Here is a 21,742-nt window from a genome sequence, read left to right on the forward strand (position 1 = left end):
AGCCTTAGCAATTGACACAGTAGTATTTACAGATAGTACACTGATTTGGATTTCACAACTAGGTAAAAGAGACTAGCAATTTAGCACAGCCCGAGGATTTAGAGCAACAGGACTTGATTCACATTATTATAATTTTTAAATACAAACAAAATGCCACCATTAGAATTAGGTTAGCAGAATCAAGTACATCTAAATATGATTTTCATAAGAATACAGTTAGAATGAAACCTTTCAGTGAAGCCAATAGATTCAAAGCATCCAGATTCAGTTAGCAAAATGCAGATAATGGCAGTATTTGAATGATGGCAGCAGAATCAGAAACATCTAGATTTGATTTTCCTAAAAAAACAGTTAAAATGCTACTTTTGAAAGAAAATATAGATTTGTAGTTCAGCAACAATTCCTAACAATTGAGACAGCCAGAGGTTTCAAAACACATAGATTCGGCATATCAGCTATTAACAGGAAAGCACACAGATTGGAGATTGAGGGCCATATGAGCTTCTGCATCAGTATAGACACGTGAGAAGCTAATGCAAGATGAGGGAGGACAGCCAAATGAAAATAACAGCGTTTTCAAAAGCAGACCCTATTGGAATATCCCAGAAGGAGAGGAGAGGTCGAGAATCAAGGCAGCAGTCAGGCGAATGCAATAGAGATAGTAGCATGTGTGGTAGAGGTATGGAAAGGGCAAAGCATAGTCATTGCAGCCAGATTTGTTTAGATGATGCTTTGGAGGCAAGTCTGTAGTGATTTCCAGGCCTGTGAGAGGAGGGTGTTGGAAGAGGAAACAGGGAAGGAGATGTTGCAGGCTTTGAGGCAGTGGCATGTGAACGCACACCCAGGAGGGGTACTTTGCGGGTAAATGGGTGGTGGAGTTAGCGAGTCACATAGTCAAGGGGTCGTGTAATAGATGTGGTGGACTCAGATGTGGTGGACTCGGCAACAGAGAGTGAGGAGGTTTATCGGTCTGTGTGAAATGCAGGAATCTGGAATAAGCATGTGCTCATGGATACAACCATATATAACTGAACTGTGAGCGAGCTGTCGTACCTCATTAGAGGGCTTTTTTTAGTCCATACTTTACTCCTTATTAAGACTTTTCAATGAGATTAAGCTGAAACGTAGAGACACGTCGACCTCAAACCAATATAACCTAGAGCTGACTTCTTAGGTTACAAACCTAAAAAGGCCAAACCTATTACGTCCCACTACGTTTCTAACAATGTAAATAAATGAATTAGGAAGTAAACTTGAATTGTCTTATTCCGTCATTATTTGTATTTTTGTTTTCCATTTTAGATGCACTATATGAATATTTGTTGTCACTATGATTGTGAAATAATGATAAGTTTCTGTATATATATAGCATGACATGCAGAATATTGATGACTAAGGGCCTCATTACACGGATGGCGGTAAGGGTTTACCGGTACCGGTATTTTACTGGTACCGGTAAAACCTTACCGCCTTACTACGAGGTCCCTTTGCGGGTTGGGGAATTTAACGCCTGCTTTTTGCAGGCGTTAAAAACCAACCTGCAAAGGGACCAGGGAGCTAATTACGGTACCGCAATTTGCGGTGCCATAATTAGCACCTTCCCCATTCCCATTATGCCCTATGGGGCAAAAATGGTAATGGGGAAGGGCAATAGGGGAAGGGAGAATTACCGCCCCACCAACCTTGGAATAGGGCAGTAATTCCCCTTTCCACCAAGGTGGTGCCGGTATTTTACCGGCATGGACCAAGGTGATAATTGCACCTTGGTCCACCGCCATCCGTGTAATGAGACCCAAAGTGGTGATTGTCAAACTTTCAAAGTTCACTAATATTGCATAAAGCAAGGATTCATTACCGTGGATTAACCTCACAAGACATCTTGTAATCAATTTCAAAACATTTTCTGCACTTCGTTTGAACTGTTGTTTTCCAGTAGGAACACAGTTTTGGGCCTCATTACACGGATGGCGGTAAGGATTTACCGGTACCGGTAAAATACCGGTACTGGTAAATCCTTACCGCCTTACTACGAGGTCCTTTGCGGGTTGGGGGATTTAACGCCTGCTTTTTGCAGGCGTTAAAAACCAACCCGCTAAGGGACCCAGGGAGGTAATTACGGTACCGCAATTTGCGGTACCGTAATTAGCACCTTCCCCATTCCCATTGAGCCCTATGTGCCAAAAATGGGAATGGGGAAGGGCAATGGTGGAAGGGGGAATTACCGCCCCGCCAACCTTGGAATGGGGCGGTAATTCCCCTTTCCGCCAAGGCGGTGCCGGTATTTTACCGGCATGAACCATGGCGCTAGTAGCGCCATGGTTCTCCGCCATCCGTGTAATGAGGCCCTTTGTGTAATATTGATCAATCCGGAGTTACTTACTGGTGTAGGGAGTACCCATATTGTCATACAAAATGGGGAATGGGACACACTTTACAACAGAGAAATCTAGGGCCTGATTCATGGATTATTTGCGCCAAGAAAAACAGGATTTATGCGCCATTCTGCCCGCAAACCCCCATTAGTTAAACAGGGATTTGCGGGCAGAATGGCGCACAAATCCCGTTTATTTTGGCGCAAATAATCCATGAATCAGGGGCGCAGTCTCTGCAAACAAGATGACTTTGTTCTTACTCTTGGATATGGTGGGTGGCATTTTTCCTTCTTGAGCTGTTTGGTTTCCATTCAGAGATTGGTGCCAATGAAAGATGCAAACTATGTCCAGGCCTTAACTGGCTGGAATGGTGGTTCTTGGAATCTTTCCTTCGGTTTTAAACCGTACTAGGGCCATTGTCATATCAGCAAAAGGTCTAGTATGGTAATTCCTAAAATGTTTCTGTTCAAAATGTTGCTGTGTTGCTTTGAGAGAGAGAGGGTCATGCAATGCAGCTAAAAGCAATGCAAAACACTCTTGAAAGATCACCTGAATACTCCAGCTCAGTCTGGTCAGAATGAGTGGGTGAGATAAACCTAAGGTGAGGAAAGCTTTTAAAGCAGCTGGTGTTGTCACCCAGCCATCTCTAAACCGTATATTAATTTACTGTATTGTAGCTCTACATGTATAGCTTGCTAGGTTTTAGGTGCACCTTAAACATTTAAAAATAAAATGGACAGATCTATCCTCATGAAAGGGAGGAAAGCTACATCTCATTGATTGTACCCACCTGTAGGCCCAAGGACATATGACAACTATTCCGTGAGTACCTACGGAATACGACATTGGCAGAGTGAATGCACTGTAAGATAACATGTCTAATACTATGTACTAGTTCTGAGTAACCTGTTCGGTTGATTTTTGTTGATTCCAAACAATACTGTAAACATCTGGCTTATGTATGTGTTTCGAGGATATACGTCTGTCACTGTACTAAATATATATATATATATATATATATATATATATATATATATATATATATATATATATATATATATATATATTTTTAAATGGACAGTGCAATAATGTTTGACATGACTTCATAGGGATAGGGCCATTTACTTCTTTGAAGGCACAATGCCACCTATGAATACACTGTTCATTAAAAAGCAGCATGGTGCAGGGTCAGTGAAAGGCATTCATGATGGCTAGTCTGAATATTATAGCTCTTGGCAGTCAATCTGGTATCAACGAATGGTGGAGGCGAGGTTAAGGATTTTCAGATTGTCTCACAGCTATGGGGAGGGCATTCATTGAGAAGAGTTGCCTCCAAGGGGTAGGTTCACTATTCATGCCCAACACCTTCACTAGAATTAATCCTTGGGCTTATATAATGTTAGGCTGCAGGAGTTGAGTGCAACATAACATCATTCTGTGTAAAAATAAAATGTAGATATAAAAATGCAAAGTGAATGCTAACCCTAAAAGATCAGTCATTTAAGCATATCCACCAGGGCAATAACAACATGCCTGCCCTCATGAGGCATGCTCTCAATAGTTTCATTCATAACAAAAGCATAGTCATAAGAGAAGTGAAAAAGGGTGCAACATAGTTATGATGAACATCTTAGACCATTTACTGGAGAGACCTCACCAGTTTAATAACTGCCAATCATATGCCAAAATAGGCATACACTGATTGCCGATATTCAATAAAGAATTAATTTGTTGTTTCCATCAATGATGAATTAAAATGTCTGCAAAGTCCTCATTTGGTGACCCCTGTACTATATCTCCTCCCAAAAATACACAATCCAGGTTATTACCCATATACAATGTGAACTAGCAACCAGACTTTACACTAGACACCTTAGATGTCAAGTCACTTTGTAAATCTATTCAACATGATCAGGAAATATAAACAGTAAGAGCCTTTTTAGACAGTAACAACACAACAATATGCTATGTTCTATGTTGGATTTTACAATCAAAAACAATGGGCCTCATTATGACCCTGCCTGCCCCGTAAGGAAGGGTGCCGGTATGGGACCGGCACCGTTCATTACGGGCTGCCTGATTACGAGGTCCCCTAGCAGGACCCGGAACAGACGTCTGTCTGGTAAAAACCAGACGTCCTTTCCAGGACCCGCGAGTGGACCAAGAGATAATAACGGGCCCGTTATAAACAGGCCCGTTATTAGCTCCATCCCCATTCCCATTGAGCCCTAAGGGGGCTCAAATGGGAATGGGGAATGGTTCTGTACATGAGGAATTACCAGGTCCTCCAAGGTCGGAATGACCCGGTAATTCCTCATTCACAGACCCCGGTATTGGAGCCCGTTATGGAGGCAGCCATGGCGCTAATAGCTTCATGGCTACCTCCATACTCGTAATGAGGCCCAATATCTTTTTTATGGGGAACTTTATCTCCAACAGTTCGGCACTGCAATGGGATCTTAATGTAGTCCTAACTTTACCAACCTGTTTGTCGTCATATTTGAGCACAAATACACATGGGACGAAAAGGACAAATTCACAGATAACATCATACTGTTGGCTAGATACAAAGATGATTTTTTTTTATTTGGAAAGGTACTCCACATGTTTTGTTTTGGATTGCATTGCACATCTTTATAATGATACAATATAGAATGTACATCCCACATCAGCACCACAGCCATAGGGCAGGCAATTTTCATTCCAAAAGTATATCTGTACAGTGAATCCTGCGTACTAAAAGCAGGAATCAGACTACCAGAGATACTTTGAGCTCTGCAGCAAGAAATGTTACTGAATACAAACTAAAAGTGGTAAAGTATGCCAGAAACAGAGCTGACAACAATAACAGACGCCTCTGCTCACATCAAAAAACAAGGGCAGGAAGAACAAAAAGAATGATATCAGATTCATCATTTATTGGTCTGTGCAAAGTAACATGGTTCTTGCAATACTTAAATGAAACTTGCACTTGATTAAAATGTCTGAAATCTTTAAACTATTTGTAGGCAGCAATACAGACATTGGCCCTCATTACGATACTGGTGCTAAACCATGGCGCTATTAGCACCATGGTTGGTGCCGGTATCGTAACGAGTCCGCCAATGTTCAATGGGGAATTTCCACCCCATTCCAAGGTTGGCGGGGCGGTAATTCCCCATTGAACATTGACCCTTCCCCATTCCCATTTTTGCCCCATAGGGCTCAATGGGACTGGGGAAGGTGCTAAGTACGGTACCGCAAATTGCAGTACCGTACTTAGCACCAAGGTCCCTTTGCGGGTGCCTACTTTAACGGCTGGTCTAGACCAGCCGTTCAGGTCGGGTCCCGCAAAGGGACCTCGTAGTAAGGCACTAATGGGTTAACGGCGCCGCAGCCTTTTTACGGCACCGTTAACCCATTAGTGCCAGGGTCGTAATGAGGCCCATTATATACAAACTAGCTGGTGCTGGTGTAACATACACCATTATAGTATATCTTAAAGGTCAATATCAGTCAGTAATTCAGAGGGTCACTTCTATCCCCCTTCTTAAATATCAGAATTACCACTGATCGCTTCCAGGAAGGGGGCCTAGGTCCCTGTGACTTATTAATAGTCGTTGAAAAGCTAAATGCATTGGTAACACTCTTGTTTTGAAAGGCATATTTGTATCAGATGGTATGAGAGGTATCTGCGGTATAAGAACAATATCTAAGTTCCTTTGATTACACAGGCCTCTAGGATGTGTCTTTGTAGATGCGTAATTGACAATGTTGTTCAATTACAGAGTCGCTGTGATCGCATAAAATTGCATAGTAGCATAATTACAGCATCTACTTTCAGTTTTAGCTTGTGAGGAGGCATTCGTCCTACCGTGTCTGAAACGTTGAGCCGCTAATTAACTGTTTGTTGACATTGGAACTGCTATGCCCAGTGTGAAGAGATGTGGGAGTAGAAAGTAGTCACTTGAAATTATTCTGAATGTTTGCCATAGTGCAATTCGAGGGTGACAGCGGAGAACCATACTCATTCTATTTTTTGAAATGATAGCTTTTGTTGAAGTGGAAGGGCACACAGTGGTGCACTTTGCCATTTGGACAGCAGAGGGTATCCTAACACTGATAAATTGCATCAGCTGAGTATGGAAACGTATCTAAGTGTTTTATATATATAAATTCAGTATAACTCTCAGAAATTCATCTTTACCTAATGAGGTTAATAAAGACAGTATTGAACACACCATGTGATTACCAAAAACCCCCAAAGGATTTGATTTACATGTAGAAAATGCACACATTGCAAATACAGCATTAACAGAATATTGGAGTATCCACATACTGTCAATATTAATCAATATTAATCAACATGTCCATTGGCTGTCTGCTGTCTTCTGTCAATACTGCAGAGAAACCTCTCTGAGGATGAACGCATGCTCTACAAATGCACATGTTATTTTATGATATATACTGATTTGCCCTTGTAATCTTATTTATTGGGGCAGTACTAAAAAACTATTTGGACTTAGAACAGAAAAACACCTGACGGATAAACAGAACACGGATATAATGTCACCTCTAGCTATACAATTTGCTATTCAACATCTAGGTGACCTCCGCATTGAAGTATTTAAAGCATCAAGCCCAGCCAATGAGATGGCAACCATGAACCTAATTTTTTAATAGCAGAAGCCGGATAGATGCTATTTTTATGTGTGGAATTTTGCCTAAACACAAACAGCGGACTTAAGAATTTTCTAATATGTATAGTATGTTATTCCTGCTCGTACTACCATAGGGATTGTTTTGTTAAAACACATTTATATTTATTTTCTGTCTGCTTTTTGGGACCCAATTTCTCTCCCTCTCCATTTTCATTTTCTCCTCCTCCACTCTCTTTACCTATTTGACTCTTCAGATTGTGGCTTTCCCGATATTAGGATATGTTGGGCCATTCTGCGTGTTGTTTGTATAATTTTGTTTTTCCTACCTGCACATATTAGATATTAGCACCACATTTTCTCTGACATTTTGTGAGCTGTTTTAGAACCCTACAAGCATGCAATCTCCCTTTTATATTTTCATTTCTCACACGTTCTACTGGTTTTACCTTTGTACACTGACCTGCTCTTCTGGTGTCTTTCCCTTCTTTCTACTCTTTTGCTTTGCACTCTGGCAATGGTATTCTACATTTCATCTTCAAATGTTATACCGTTCTCATTCTCAAGAAGAGCTGGGCTTGAACTTAATTTTTGACCGATTAAATGTACATAACTTTGATGCCGACGGTGTGGTTCTCTTTCCTTTGCTGTTACACATTGATACTCTTTATAAGGGTAGGACCAGCAAAATGACCCGATAAAAGGAAAGAGCATACATGAATTCAAAATACGCTCAGTGCCATCTACTGTATACTGAGAATAAGATGATTGGCCCTCATTACAACACTGGCGGTAACCCATGGCGGTATTAGCACCATGGTTGCTGCCGGTGTTGTAACAAGTCCGCCAATGTTCAATGGGGAATTACCACCCCATTCCAAGGTTGGCGGGGCGGTAATTCCCCATTGAACATTGGCCCTTCCCCATTCCCATTTTTGCCCCATAGGGTCAATGGGACTGGGGAAGGCGGTAATTACGGTACCGCAACGGCGCTGCAGCCTTTTACGGCGCCGTTAACCCCTTAGCGCCAGGGTCGTAATGACCCCCATTGTGTATAAAACCATGGGTCCCCATTGATTGAAGGGCTCACCCAGTTCATTGAGTGTTCACCAGGAACTAACCAGGCAAGCACTCCACCCCAAGTCCATTCATGTTACATGTTATGTTGGGTGCTTGTAAGACTATGGGGGTAATTCCAAGTTTTCTGGTCTGGAATTAACATGCCAGTAATAACTTTTACCGACACGATTCCAGACCGGCAAACTACAAGTTTGCTGGTGGGCCCCTGATTTACCGCTATCTCAGAGCTGGAGGTAAGTCATGCGCCCCACAGGCAAAAAACTGCTGCTATTACCGGTGTTACCAGTGCCGGTAATACTGGCAATCCCCTTATGGAGTCTTATGGGACTCTATGGAATGGGGATGATTAACCTACCTTTTATGGCACTCATATTCTGACGTAATTGCAGCACATCGAGTGCCTGTAACAGTAAGTCTGTTTGGTGCTGGTGCTATACCACCGGATTTACCAGCGGGATACCTCCCAACTCATAATGACACCATATGTACTTGAAAGGGCAATTACACCACACACTCCTCCTAATAGTGGATCTGTATGTGTTATGGAAAGAGCATTCAGCAACAGGCACTTCAGCCCCTGTTGAAAGACAAGAAATATCTAGTGGCAAAAGGATAGACAGCGTCTCAGCAGGCTGCATAAAGCATGCTTCATTGATAAAAATTGAACCAAAACAGTGGCCAGATGTGTTGGAGAGATGGCTGTTTTGCATATAAAAAAGAGCCCTTTGCACAAATGTCCCTTTCAAATACAGTGCATGCAATCACTTCAACTCGGTTCTTAATTAGATAATTGGAGGTTTGGACTTTTCAGTGACAAAATATAACATAAAGGGTGACTCATACATGTGCTGACAAGCCACGGGTGTAGTGTGTTGAAGTCTGCATCTCATTGCACTAACACATATAAAGTGATGTGCAGCCAGGGATGTAAGTGGGGTAAGAAATTGAGGGGGCCCTCATTTTGGGGCGTGGCTTGTGGGATGGGCGTGGCCTTAAAAACGTACACAAACCATACTAAGGTACGCAAACATTTTATATATTTGAATGCTTACCTTATTATGGTTTGTGTAGTATGTGAGGCATCTTTTATAAACATAGAAATATGTAACATATTTATACAATATGGCTTGCATACTACACAAACCATAGTAAGGTATGCACATACATATTTAAATGCCTACATTTATATATGTGTTTGCGTGCCTGACTATGGTTTGTGTACTTCAAGATGGATTGAAAAGTACATAAACCATACTAAGGTACACACACACATATATAGCATTTATAAATGTGTGTACTTTCCAAGCCATCTTTGTTAAACATTTCTATGTTTATAAAAGATGGCTTGAAAAGTGCACAATTCAATCCAACTTTTATGAAGCTTTCCCAACGGACAAACCCAGAGGCGTTTTTGTCCATCGGCAAAGCTTTCTGAAAGATGGCTTGAATTGTGCACTTTTCAAGCCATCTTTTATAAACCTCGAAATATGTTGAGGAGCCCCCAGGTTCACTGAGGGTTAAAGACCCCACAGCAACCTGGGGAAACAAAGGCACAGTAACTTCCTCTGGTGAGCCCTTGTGCGAGAGGTCACCATATGAAGTTACAGTGACTGACAGTTATGGCAGCCAGCTACAGCGATGCTGTGGCTGGCTGGCACTTCTGTCAGCTTGCCTGACCTAATAGCGGGCACATCTCCCGTCGCGGCTGCAGCCAATATGGGATAATGCATCCTGCCAATGTTGTGGTGGGACCGGGGGGCCCCGGGAGGGCCCCGGCTCAACCCCACTTTTGGGAAACTGCCAGGGCCCAGCCCGGGCCACTTAAAGCAGTGTGTGCAGCAAATACACACTTAGGGCCTGATTCATAGGAATTTTTTGGAACGGTTCTAAATGACTTTGCACTGCTGAAAAGTGCAGAGTCGTTTTTGCAGTACAAAATTACTTTGCACGGACTTTGCACTGCAAAAATACACTTTGCACAGTTCCATGAAATCGGGGGTTTGTGTCAGCAGTGCAAAGTGACTTTTCAGCGGTGCAAAGTCACTTTGAACCGTGCAAATAATTCACGAATCGGGCCCCCAATGTCGTTTGCAAATATAATCTGTGATCTTTTTTTAAGTGAGAAGGACATTGTTTTTCTGAATTCAGGGCATCATCATCATTACGCCAATTAGGTTAATTACCTCGGTGCATATGGGCAACCTGATATAGGGTTTTTTGGAGACAGCGCTAAATGGGAGAAACGTCCTTGAGAGGAAAGGCTTTATTACTGTGTAACTACACCACTGGGAGGGGACTGTTTCAATGGTGTAATACAAAGCGTTGGGGGTTATTTGACACATCGCAGTAAAGTATATCATACTCGGAGTGATCAAAATGGTCTCCTCCTGCCCCATCTCGCAGGGAAAGCATACTTAAATGTATCTTCATTTTACGACTGGGCTCCCTTTAAATCTGGTTCTCTGACTGACATGGGTTGAGCAGCGCTGCTTTATAAACACGCAATATTTAGAATCGGGTCTGCATCATCACAGTATTTAAAAATTATCTTCCCCAGCTGAACGAGTCATGAAGTTTTATGAACATTCATGAAATATTCATGCCATGTCATAAAGCTGCCATGATTATTTCATTGGGTTTCATTCTCGTTAAATCTGCAGCAACAGAGGATGCGGGTCTGCCGCTCACACATCTGTAGCTGCTTAAAGCTACATCAGGAAAGGGCTTCATGTGTAAAAAGAAAATAGCATGGCGCTAAATTGCTCTAACGAGGGGGCTCGCCTGCACATGAGAAGCAGTGATTAGAGGGGTGCTTAGGCTAGACAGCACCGAAGCCGCACGATGTGTGATAAGGGTGAGGCTATTTCTGAAGGGCGAACACATAAAACAGAAGATACGACCCACTTCAAAAACAAATGATTAAACAAACATCGTAAATGCATGCATACAACTTTTAGGCATGTTGATATGAACCCGGTAGTTTTCCGTATTTCGCATGGCAGAGCTGGGGCGCTGAGCAGAATCGCAGATTCTGCCACCAGAGCACGCCTGCCACATCTGCCACACAAAATAAATGTGCACTCGCATCTGATTAAGAATGTGGCTGCAATGCATTGTATTCCGATGTAATCATCCAGCTTTTATATCAATGCCGCCTAACATGCATGTTTTGGCGGCATGCATTAGTGATGGTTCGAACTGCGAAGTACAAACCATGCACTGAAACTTGGGTCCAACCGGATTTCCTTTGCACTTCATACGACACATAATGGAACAAGCTCAGGGGTTTTCGCCCTTGCATGCATTTGCTCTTTCCTCTGAGATGGATATGGGGACGTGGAAAGTAAGCCTCATTGAGTAATGTGGGTTTGACCGGTGTCTTGACTCCGAGTGGCCCTCTTCCAGATAGACTTACTTAAGAAGGCCTTTACTTGCACTAGGGATTATTTGCTGGGAAACGATGGTAAATGATGTTGGATGCTATGGCGATGCAAGATGGGAGGCATTTGCATGGACTCTTAAGCAATCTGCAGGGTTTGGTCAGGTGCAAGCACGTGATTTTGATGCATGTGGAGATGCTATACAATTTAGCCGAAGTGTTCTTAGTGATCTGTGCCCCCAAAACCCCATTCACTTTCACATATCAATTAAAATGGCACTGCATATTAAAAGTAAGAGGAAAAAAGTTAACCCATACAGGCTGATCCATGGAATTAATGTGCGCCGTAAATTCCAGAGCAAGCGTGCGAAAACGTGCGATTCACAGTGAAAGAGCGAAAATCGCAGTGCAAGTGCGAATATCGCAGGGAAACCATCGCACATCTATTCATGGAAGTCCGTGCGCAAGTAAAATGTGGGATGTGCGCTGAAAAAGTGCGCGGCGCACGCCGGCACACAGGTCATCTAACGGCGTGCGCTAAGGCCACAGCGAAAGCGCACATAGCGCGGCGCACATAAGAAAAGTAGGCGGAACACGGGGCGTGAAACGCGGAATGGGGAACAACTCATGAAAATGTGGGCGTCACGGGGGAAGTACAGGAGGCAAGTGCGCAGAACGCCCACACGCTCTCCTACAATACGTATTCATGGAATCGAATAGGGCAAACCAGTTCACGGGCAAAGACGCGCACAGGCCTATACACGTCCGCCACACGAAAGCAGGCGGTAGCGTCCCTGCGCATGAAAAAAATGTGCCCCAAAATGTGTGCTAACAAAAAGCACGTATACACAGCTCTGATGAATGTCCCATACTGTGGCCCTCTAGGACAAATGACGTGCAAAGGGGTACGCGACAAACACGGACACCCGCTGTGTGAATAATAGCGTGTGCGTGTATTTCATGGGTGCGCAGGAAATTTTACACGCGATCGGGCCTGTGGGAGCGGGGTACGTGTATTTCAGGGGCTCGCGGGAAGTTTAACACGCGATCGGGCCTGGGGGAGCAGGGTACGTGTATTTCAGGGCTGCGCGAGAAGTTTCACAGGCGATTGTCCTGGGTATGTGTATTTCAGGGGTGCGCGAGAAGTTTCACACGCGATTGGCATGGGTACGTGTATTTCAGGGGTGCGCGAGAAGTTTCAAACGCGATAGGCCCTGTGCGAGTGGGGTGCGTGTATTCCTGGGGTTCGCGTGAAGTTTCACACGCGATTGTCCTGGGTACGTGTATTTCAGGGGTGCGCAAGAAGTTTCACATGCGATTGGCCTGGGTACGTGTATTTCAGGGGTGCGCAAGAAGTTTCACATGCGATTGGCCTGGGTACGTGTATTTCAGGGGTGTGCGAGAAGTTTCACATGCGATTGGCCTGGGTACGTGTATTTCAGGGGTGCGCGAGAAGTTTCACATGCGATTGTCCTCGGTACGTGTATTTCAGGGGTGCGCGAGAAGTTTCACACGTGATTGTCCTGGGTACGTGTATATCAGGGGTGCGCGAGAAGTTTCACACGCGATTGGCATGGGTACATGTATTTCAGGGGTGCGTGAGAAGTTTCACACGCGATTGGCCTGGGTACGTGTATTTCAGGGGTACGCGAGAAGTTTCACACGCGATTGTCCTGTGCGAGTGGGGTGTGTGTATTCCTGGGGTTCTTGTGAAGTTTCACACGCGATTGGGCTGGGTACGTGTATTTCAGGGGTGCGCGAGAAGTTTCACACGCGATTGGCCTGGGTACGTGTATTTCAGGGGTGCGCGAGAAGTTTCACACGCGATTGTCCTGGGTACGTGTATTTCAGGGATGCGCGCGAAGTTTCACACGCGATTGGGCCTGGGCGAGCGGGGTACATGTACTTCAGGGGCTCGCAGGAAGTTTCACACACGATTGGTTCTTGGTTGAGCGGGGTCCGTGTACTTCAGGGGCTCGCGGGAAGTTTCACACACGATTGGGCCTGGCCGAGCGGAGTACGTGTATCACTGTGGTGGGCGTGGAAGTACAGGAGGCAAATGCGCAGAATGCCCACACGCACATGCAAAAAAAGTCGCGCTAATCTGGAAACACGTACGCAAGCAGGAAGCAGGCGTACGTCGACCCGCGCAGCATAAAAGTGCGCGCAAACAACAAACAAGCTCAGACGCCAGGATGAATATACCGTTCCTAGCAGCAGTGGCCATGGGATACCGCAGGAGGAGGAGGAGGATAGCCAGGGCCAGAATGTTTACACCCAGAACCAGCCTTTTTGGGATGCCTGATGACCACGTGTATGGGAGGTATAGGTTTCCACCTCACATAATACTCGACCTGGTCAGTGAGTGGGAGGATGACCTCACATCACCCACGCTCTGCTCCCAAGCACTGAGCCCCCTGGTGAAGGTCCTTAATGTACTGCACTTCTTGGCCACTGGATCATTTCAGCGGACATGTGCCATAGTTGGGGGCGTCTCACAGGCCACGCAGTCACGCTGCCTACACCAGGTCTTGGCCATCAGGACTGCACGCCCATCAGTACGCAGGCACATATACCTGCCCAGAACACCTGCAGAAAGGCAGGCTGTCGTCCAGGATTTCTACGGGGTGGCACACTTCCCCAAAGTGCTAGGTGCCATTGACTGCACCCATGTGGCACTACGTCCCCCCAGGGCAACTGAGCACATCTATAGAAACCGCAAGCACTGGCATTCCATCAACTTCCAGGTAGTATGTGATGCCAAGGGAATCATCACCTCAGTATATGCCAACTATCCAGGGTCCACCCACGACAGTTTCATTTACAGAATGTCAACCCTAAACCGGGACCTAGAAGCTGGTCGGCATGGCGATACATGGCTGGTTGGTGAGTATAAATGCCACTGCACATGCATGCATGTCAGCTACTGAGTAATGTCACAACCCCACTAATGATACCCATCACCACCTCCCCAGGGGACAGTGCCTACCCTCTCAGCACCCACATGATGACGCCAATTTGGAACCCCACCACGCCACCCCAGGTAAGATACAACACAGCCCATATTGCAACCCGGGGCATCGTGGAGCGCACATCCGGAGTGCTCAAGTCACGCTTTTGCTCCCTTGACCGCTCTGGTGGGCAGCTGCTATACGTTCCCCCAGTAATGTGCAGGATCATAGTGGCAGCATGTGTCCTGCACAACATTGCAACACGCAGGGGCCTGCCGGTGGACATGGTGGTGCCCCCACATCCCCAACCACATGCACGCCCACTGCGCATGGGAGGGGAAAGGGCACGGGGTGAGGCAGCCCGTACACAGCTGGTGGCTAATTACTTCACCTAAAATCGCACCCCTGTGGAGTGCACACAGCCCTGGCACATACCAGCTGACTATCAATGATGATGATTCAACTGACAGTCAACTGTCACAACCATACCAGCCTGAGATTGTTCACCTGGTAGTGTTCCATTGTGTGCATCCCTACCTACACAAACACCACCAATGCTGTGTCATCAAAAGACACACTTCTATGCTGCTAAAATCATTACCCCCTTGCAAGATACAACATGACAACAGTGCCATGTCACCCAACACCTCCTCAGCACCGCCCCCCAACACACCATGGCATGTCATGTTATGTGAGAGCAAACAAAGGAATCCCCAAAACATGACACAAGTGTCACAAAGTACAGTGTCCCGATGGGAAAATGGCCACACACAATGTGCTCCCATTAATGTAGAACTGACAACACACATGACCAAAGACTTACCACAATACAATGCAGCTAGCCACCCCAAACATAGCATTCACATGACAGTACTAAGTAAAAGGATACGTAGACTTACAACCTGGTGATGCTAGCACATCGACCACCCCCAACTGTACAGTGTTGGTGCCACGCAAATCTGGAAGTGCACTGCTTACAACATGAACTCCATCTCCAAAGTAGACAGCCTTGTGAAGACATGTGGAATGAACCTGCAAATTAGGAGGGAGACATGGATGCACAAGCACACATCAATACACCATGCAGTGTACAATACTACAACAATATGCACTAGGAATGTATACACAGTATTGACTACAGACTGCCCACACATGTCATGGGAGTCCAACGTCACTGTGTAAGTTACTGTCACTTGGGCACACCCTTTGAAAGCCCATGGTAACGGGTAGCAGGAGGGGTGTGTGTCTCACGAACCAAGCATCTAACCCAAACTCAGGACAAGCCTGCAGGTGCCCAGCCGCAATACAGTGGATGCCCATGGGAGCCACACAAGGCAACACACTGTAACAAAAAAGCAAAAATCAAAAATCAAAATCCAAAAATAAAAAATCAAAAATGGCCATGTGGGGGCCAGGCGGGCTGGGGGAAGCCACCCAGGAGGTCCGAGGACAAGGTGCACACCAACAGCCACCTGTGTAGATGTTGCGAAAAAAAAAACACCTCCATGGGCTCATTGCCTGCACGGCTACGCTAATGTGAGAGATTCTGAATCGCTGTGCTTGCTCTCATCACCCTGTGCTGCTGCCGCCACAGTAGGTGGTGGTGCTATGGGAGGCAGCCCGCGCAAAACCCTAGTCTGGTCCTCCATGGCAGCAAGCATGCGGGTGTGGAAGGTCTCGTTCTGGTGGATAATGGTACGGAGATCCCCATGCACCACCTGACGTGATGCCCGGACCTCCTCCCGAGTTGCCTGCATCTCTGCTGAGAGCGTACGTGTGACACACTCCAGCAGCTGTTCTGTCCTTGTGACAGTGGAAACCTCAAGCTCCACAAGTGTCTGCCTGAGGTGACGGACTTCTACCCTCAGGGCTTCCCTCTGGCCTTGGGACTCTAAAGAAATGGCTTCCCGCAGAGTGTCCAGGGCCGCCCGTCTGTCCCTGTTGGACGCCAACATGTCGTCCCTGACTGATTGGCAAATGGGTTCTGTTGCCTCCTGTAGTTGCTCCATCTGCCTCTCTGGGGGGACAATGGAAGTGGTCACCCTTTCCATAGCTTGAGCCATCACCTCAGATGCTGCTGCCTGTTGATTTGCCATACCGTATATGGATCTCTCCCATGCGGTATTGTCCGGTGGCGTACGGCCACCGCGTTGGCGGGCACCTCACCTGTCTGGGGCAAGGCAAACTGTGCCTTGCTGTGTCGGCACTGCCTGAGGCTGCAGGACTGCATTCCCCCTCTGATCTGCTGGCCCAGGAACATGATCAGATGTTGCGGAGTGTGGCCCTGCATCCGTAACAACCAAAGGCAGACCTACCAACACTGACATCCCCATAGTGGGCTGTACCCCTGGTGATGGTGGGTCGGACAGAACAGAATCCCTCCCAGAAACACCTACCTGCGAAGCCACATAGGTCTCATCATCCGAATCAACACCCGAAAAGAGGTCTGGTGAGGTGCACCCAGAGACACCCCTGGAGAGAACGGTGTGCAGCAAGAGTGGGTTCTCACCCACCACCACACCCCGTCCCCCATTGGTTCCTGGTCGTGCCTGAGATCCCTCCTGGGTCTGCACCATCTCCTCACCCTCTACAGCATCAAGTGCGTCATCCCCTGCAGAAACATGAAAGACAAGAAATGGAAACAGGCATTAGCACCATGGCACACAATTAGGTCTCACGAGGTACAGAACCAGTACTTGATTGACACATGTCCCACATGACTATAACCCTCCCATGCATGCACTGTCACTGAGTTTGAAGGGGAGGAAAATGTCACACACTGATGACACCAAGATGGAAGAGCAACACATTAGCTGCATGCTGGCTAGCAGAGCCATCACACATTGGCCTGTGAGTGGCATGTCCAATCCACATACATGACCATGCCATCACACAGATGGCATGTACCATAGGCATGTCACATATTGTTTGACAATAGGGCTCAGATATGCGTAGTGAAAGTGGGGGGATTGAAACAATCAGCCTGAATGAACAATGAGAAATACGGAACAATGTTGTAGCAAGATGCCACTTCAAGGGCAACTGGTGTGATGTTGCACAAAAAGTCTACTGTGGGAAGAAGGGATACTGTAATACCAAACTCCAGGGGCGCAGAATGTTTTGGATGAAGCACATGGGTGACCCAAACCACTCAGGCACACACACCCTCACCTGGCACTCAATCAGAACCCCTCACACACACAACATACACATGGATCACACACACATGCATGTGCACTCACCGGACAATGCCTGGTAATCTGGCAGATCTCCCACACCTTGGATCTGTTCCTCTGTGACGTAGGTCCCAGCAACAGACTCATGTACAGTGAGTTCAATGTCCTCTTGTGGAGACCCACCTCCAGTCACCAGAGTAGCGGCATGACTTGAGGCCAGCTTTTGCTTTGCCCTGCGCTTAAGGTAATTCCAGTGCTTGTAGCACTCACCAGCTGTGCGCCTCACTGATCCAAAGGCACTTATGATGTCCGCGACGGTCTGCCAGTGTGCCTGACGTCGGGCAGGTGTGGTCTTGCACCCTGAAGTGCTCAACATTTCGCTGTCGTGTGCGGACACATACTGCACAAGTGCATCACGTTCGGCATCATTGAAGCTAGGCTTCCTTTGCATGCCGGACTGCGTAGCCGTGTCTGGGGTATCAGCCTGTAGTGGACGAGCACTCTTCCTCTTTTTTTTGGAAGGTGGTGGGGATCCTGAGTGGCCTATGCCGCTCTGGCCACTAGGGGCAGGAGCACCGCTGGACTGGGGAGTTGGAGTGTGGGAATGCACACTGAGCATGGGACTTGGTGCAGGCATTGGCTGAAGTGTTACGTAGTCAGGGGGAACGTTGGCAAGATGGACTGGGACCAACACTGCCCTGGCTGGGAGAGTCAGAGCTGGGGTGGATGGAGCTGCAGCTGCCCCTGCAGCCTCCCCACCCTGCCTACTCGGGGCAGCAGATGACATAGCTGCCCCTGATCCACGTGGCCTGATGACACCAACTTGCACCACCACACGTGTCCTAGACTTGGTGACCTGGAAGTCAGCCTGGGAGTCACCCTCTGCCAGGTTAGGTGCCACAATGGGCTTGTCCAACAAGGGCTGATCAGAGATGGTGTCAGCCACGTTTCCCTCAACTATGGGGGGGGCATGGGTGTCCCTGACTGGTCCTCCACACATGGGGGCATAGGGGTACCCTGCAAATCCCGGCCACGTCCCCTACCGCGCCCACCACGGCCACCTCTTGAGGCTCGGCCACCTTTGCCACCCTTACCACGTGGTCGCCTCCCAACCATGGCACAGATGTTGTTGTGCGTATGGGAGTTGCAGTAAACTATTGTCCTGGTCAATTGGGTGTCAAAGGGGTAAGGTACTAGATGGAATTCGTACCCTAGTCCTCTAGCAAGGCTGTATGTGACCCCTGGGGAAAGATGACGGGTCACGCAATGCACAGGCACCCCAAAAACACAATATAACGTGCACGCAACCCCACGTGGACCACGTGCGTGGAAAAATGAACCCGCACTACGCTGTGACACCCAGAAACACAAAAATGAACGTATGCGTGTTACACGCAGCCCACAATGACCTCTGACGGGGTACACGACACACGGGGCAAGCACAGTTGGTAAATACGTGCGCGACTCACCGTCTGCCTGGAAAATGAGTGTGAAAAATACACGCGTGTGCTCGTTGGCAACACACCCGTAAAAAGAAGAATTGTACACTGTCTGAGGAGACAGGACAAAAGAAGAAGTGAACACTGTTTGAGGAAACAGGCCCAACAGAAAATCAGAAAAAAGCTGTCAGAGGTAACAGGTAGTACGAACTAGAAATGCTGTAAAGTAAATCGCTTGTGAACCGACAAGAAGTACAGAATTCACCCACTCGCTCTCCACGAAAAGCACATACAAGGAAATTACGTCCTACACGTGACTTTTGAACTGGCCCACAAGTCTCACGTCACTTCCGCGTATACGCGCTAAGGCCCTATCCTCCAATTACACGAGCTGACACTCGGACGTGCAGTTCTTGGACGTGTAACATGCACCCGTGTACAGGGAAACGCCTGCGCACGCACGTCACAGACGTGCTTACGCGCTAATGGCCTTTGGTCCAATGAAATCGCGTACACGTGCTGACGCGCTTACGCACTAAGGGCCTTTCCTCGAATTACACGCTGACGTGCAAGATTTTCACGCGCCAAATCACTCCGTATCAAGCTGGCCACGCGTAAGCACACGGAAGACCACGCTCCTGCCCAGAAGGCCGAATTACTGCCCCCGAGTGCCCCGAGCATGCTCCCACCTGCCATCTGCTGCTGCCTGCCTGCTGCCCACATGCCCTGCTATTTGCTGCCTGCACATCAGCCAGGGGTGCACTTGCTGTGACCACCCCTGCTAGAACCGAAGACTCCCGACTGGAGTACCATCTCGCTCCACAGCCCAGCCCCAAGACCCAGTTGCTCACCCACTCCTGCCTCTGGGGTTGCCATGTCGGGCTCTACAGCATCTGACACCACGGGCAACCCCCAGCCAGAGAGGCAGAGGGCCATCAGTTTCACTGCCACCGAAGTTGGTGTCCTGGTGGAGCAAGTCCTGGGGCAGTATGATGCCCTCTACGGAAGTTTGCGCGCCGACAAGGAAGGACGGACCCGGATCTGGACGGACATCGTGACTGCCATCAACGCGGAGGGGGTGGCAGTCCACCTATTCCATCATGTCAAGAAGCGCTGGGAGGACTTCAGGTCCAGGACCCTCAGCAAGGCCCGGCGCCTCTTGAAGGCACCGGATGCTAAGGGGCGCCGGGGCCACCTGTCAGAAAATCAGATGAGGGCCTGGAACGCATATCCCCAGCGCTCCACGTCCAGGTCCTTGGGAGGCAGACCCGTCTGGAGTCGAGCGGTAAGTGTACATGCATACTGATTGTATGCTGTGCGTGTGTGGTGTGCCAGTAGTGTGCAGGCTGCACATGTGTTTTTGTTGGGCCATGTATGTACAGGGCCGTGAGGCTGACAAATGCGAGGCCTCTCATGTGTGACACATGGATGGTGCATGTGTGTGTGAGCTTGCATGCAAAATGCTGATGTGTGGGCACAAATGTTTGGATGACTGTGTATGTAAGTTGGGATGGTTGTGGTGTTACACATGGATGTCGGTTCCAGCTGCATGTGTCTGCACCATGTGCATGTGCATGTGTGTGTATTTGACAAGGGTGCAACAGTGATGCAACATGGATGCCTGGGACACTGATGTGTAGAAGACTGATTGCCAGATGTCACATGGGTGCAAATCTCATCACTGCGACAGTCGTAGCAGGTGTACACATGCATGTGAGTGTGGTGGCGTGTGTGCGTGTCTAGTGCACTCCTTGTGTTTCACGTGATGTCAGGCTCACCTTTGGCTGTTCATGCTGTTGTATGTGTATGGATGGTGCTGGCTGTTGCTATATGGCTGTGGAATAGCTCATGTGTGTGAGTTCAAATGACATGTGTGTTGGGGATTGTGATGCCATGTCTGAAGTTTGACAATGACACTCGTGTGCAACTGTCATGTGTGTATGAGTCCATTGTACAGTGCCCTGATGCCTGTCTCCTATCTCTCCCTGTCTGCAGCATCAACTGATGAAGAGGGCGGAGAGGGCGCTGTGGAGCACAGCGGCAGGGATCATCCCGCCAGCCGGAGACGCAAGGCCTGGCTCCCCTCCCAGGTTGTCATCTTGTCGGGGATGGAGGAGTCCGGTGCCGCGTCCCAGGCCGCAGCTGCCGAGGGAAGGTCCAAGAGGTGGAGGTTGGAGATGGACTCCTCGGCAGCAGAAGGGGCAGCTGAGACCCCACAGGGTCTGACGGAGGAAGATGGCACGGAGTCATCCAGGTTGGTGGGGGGTTTGGTGGAGGAGGAGGCCGTGCAAGGGACAGAGATGGGGTCTGGAGGTGGGGATTCCACTGGTGCTAGTGGTGCAGTGCAGGGGCAGGGACAGGAGGCAGCACAGGCCGCCGCGGAGGTGCCTGTGTGCAATCCTGTCCCTGATCCTGTCACTGCATCATCTTGCACCAGCAGGGATGCCTACGTCCAGACCCGTTCTCAGGGAGGGGATTGGCTTACACCAACTGGCCTTCCTCTCCCTGTGTATGTGGCTATCCGGCACCGGGTTGAGCCTGTCCTGGGTGGGGTGGCGTTGCATCAACTGGCCATGCGAGCTGACCTGCAGTCTTCTCATGAGGAGACTGCATGTCTTCTCGCATGGCTCGTTGACCGCATTGACCCACTGGGACAGCTCAGCAGGGCTGGATTCCTCCGTTTTCTGGACCTTGTTCGGACCCCCCCT

Source organism: Ambystoma mexicanum, chromosome 1q (genome assembly GCF_040938575.1).
Source record: "Ambystoma mexicanum isolate Mex_15411 chromosome 1q, UKY_AmexF1_1, whole genome shotgun sequence".
In the NCBI taxonomy this organism is placed as follows: Eukaryota; Metazoa; Chordata; class Amphibia; order Caudata; family Ambystomatidae; genus Ambystoma; species Ambystoma mexicanum.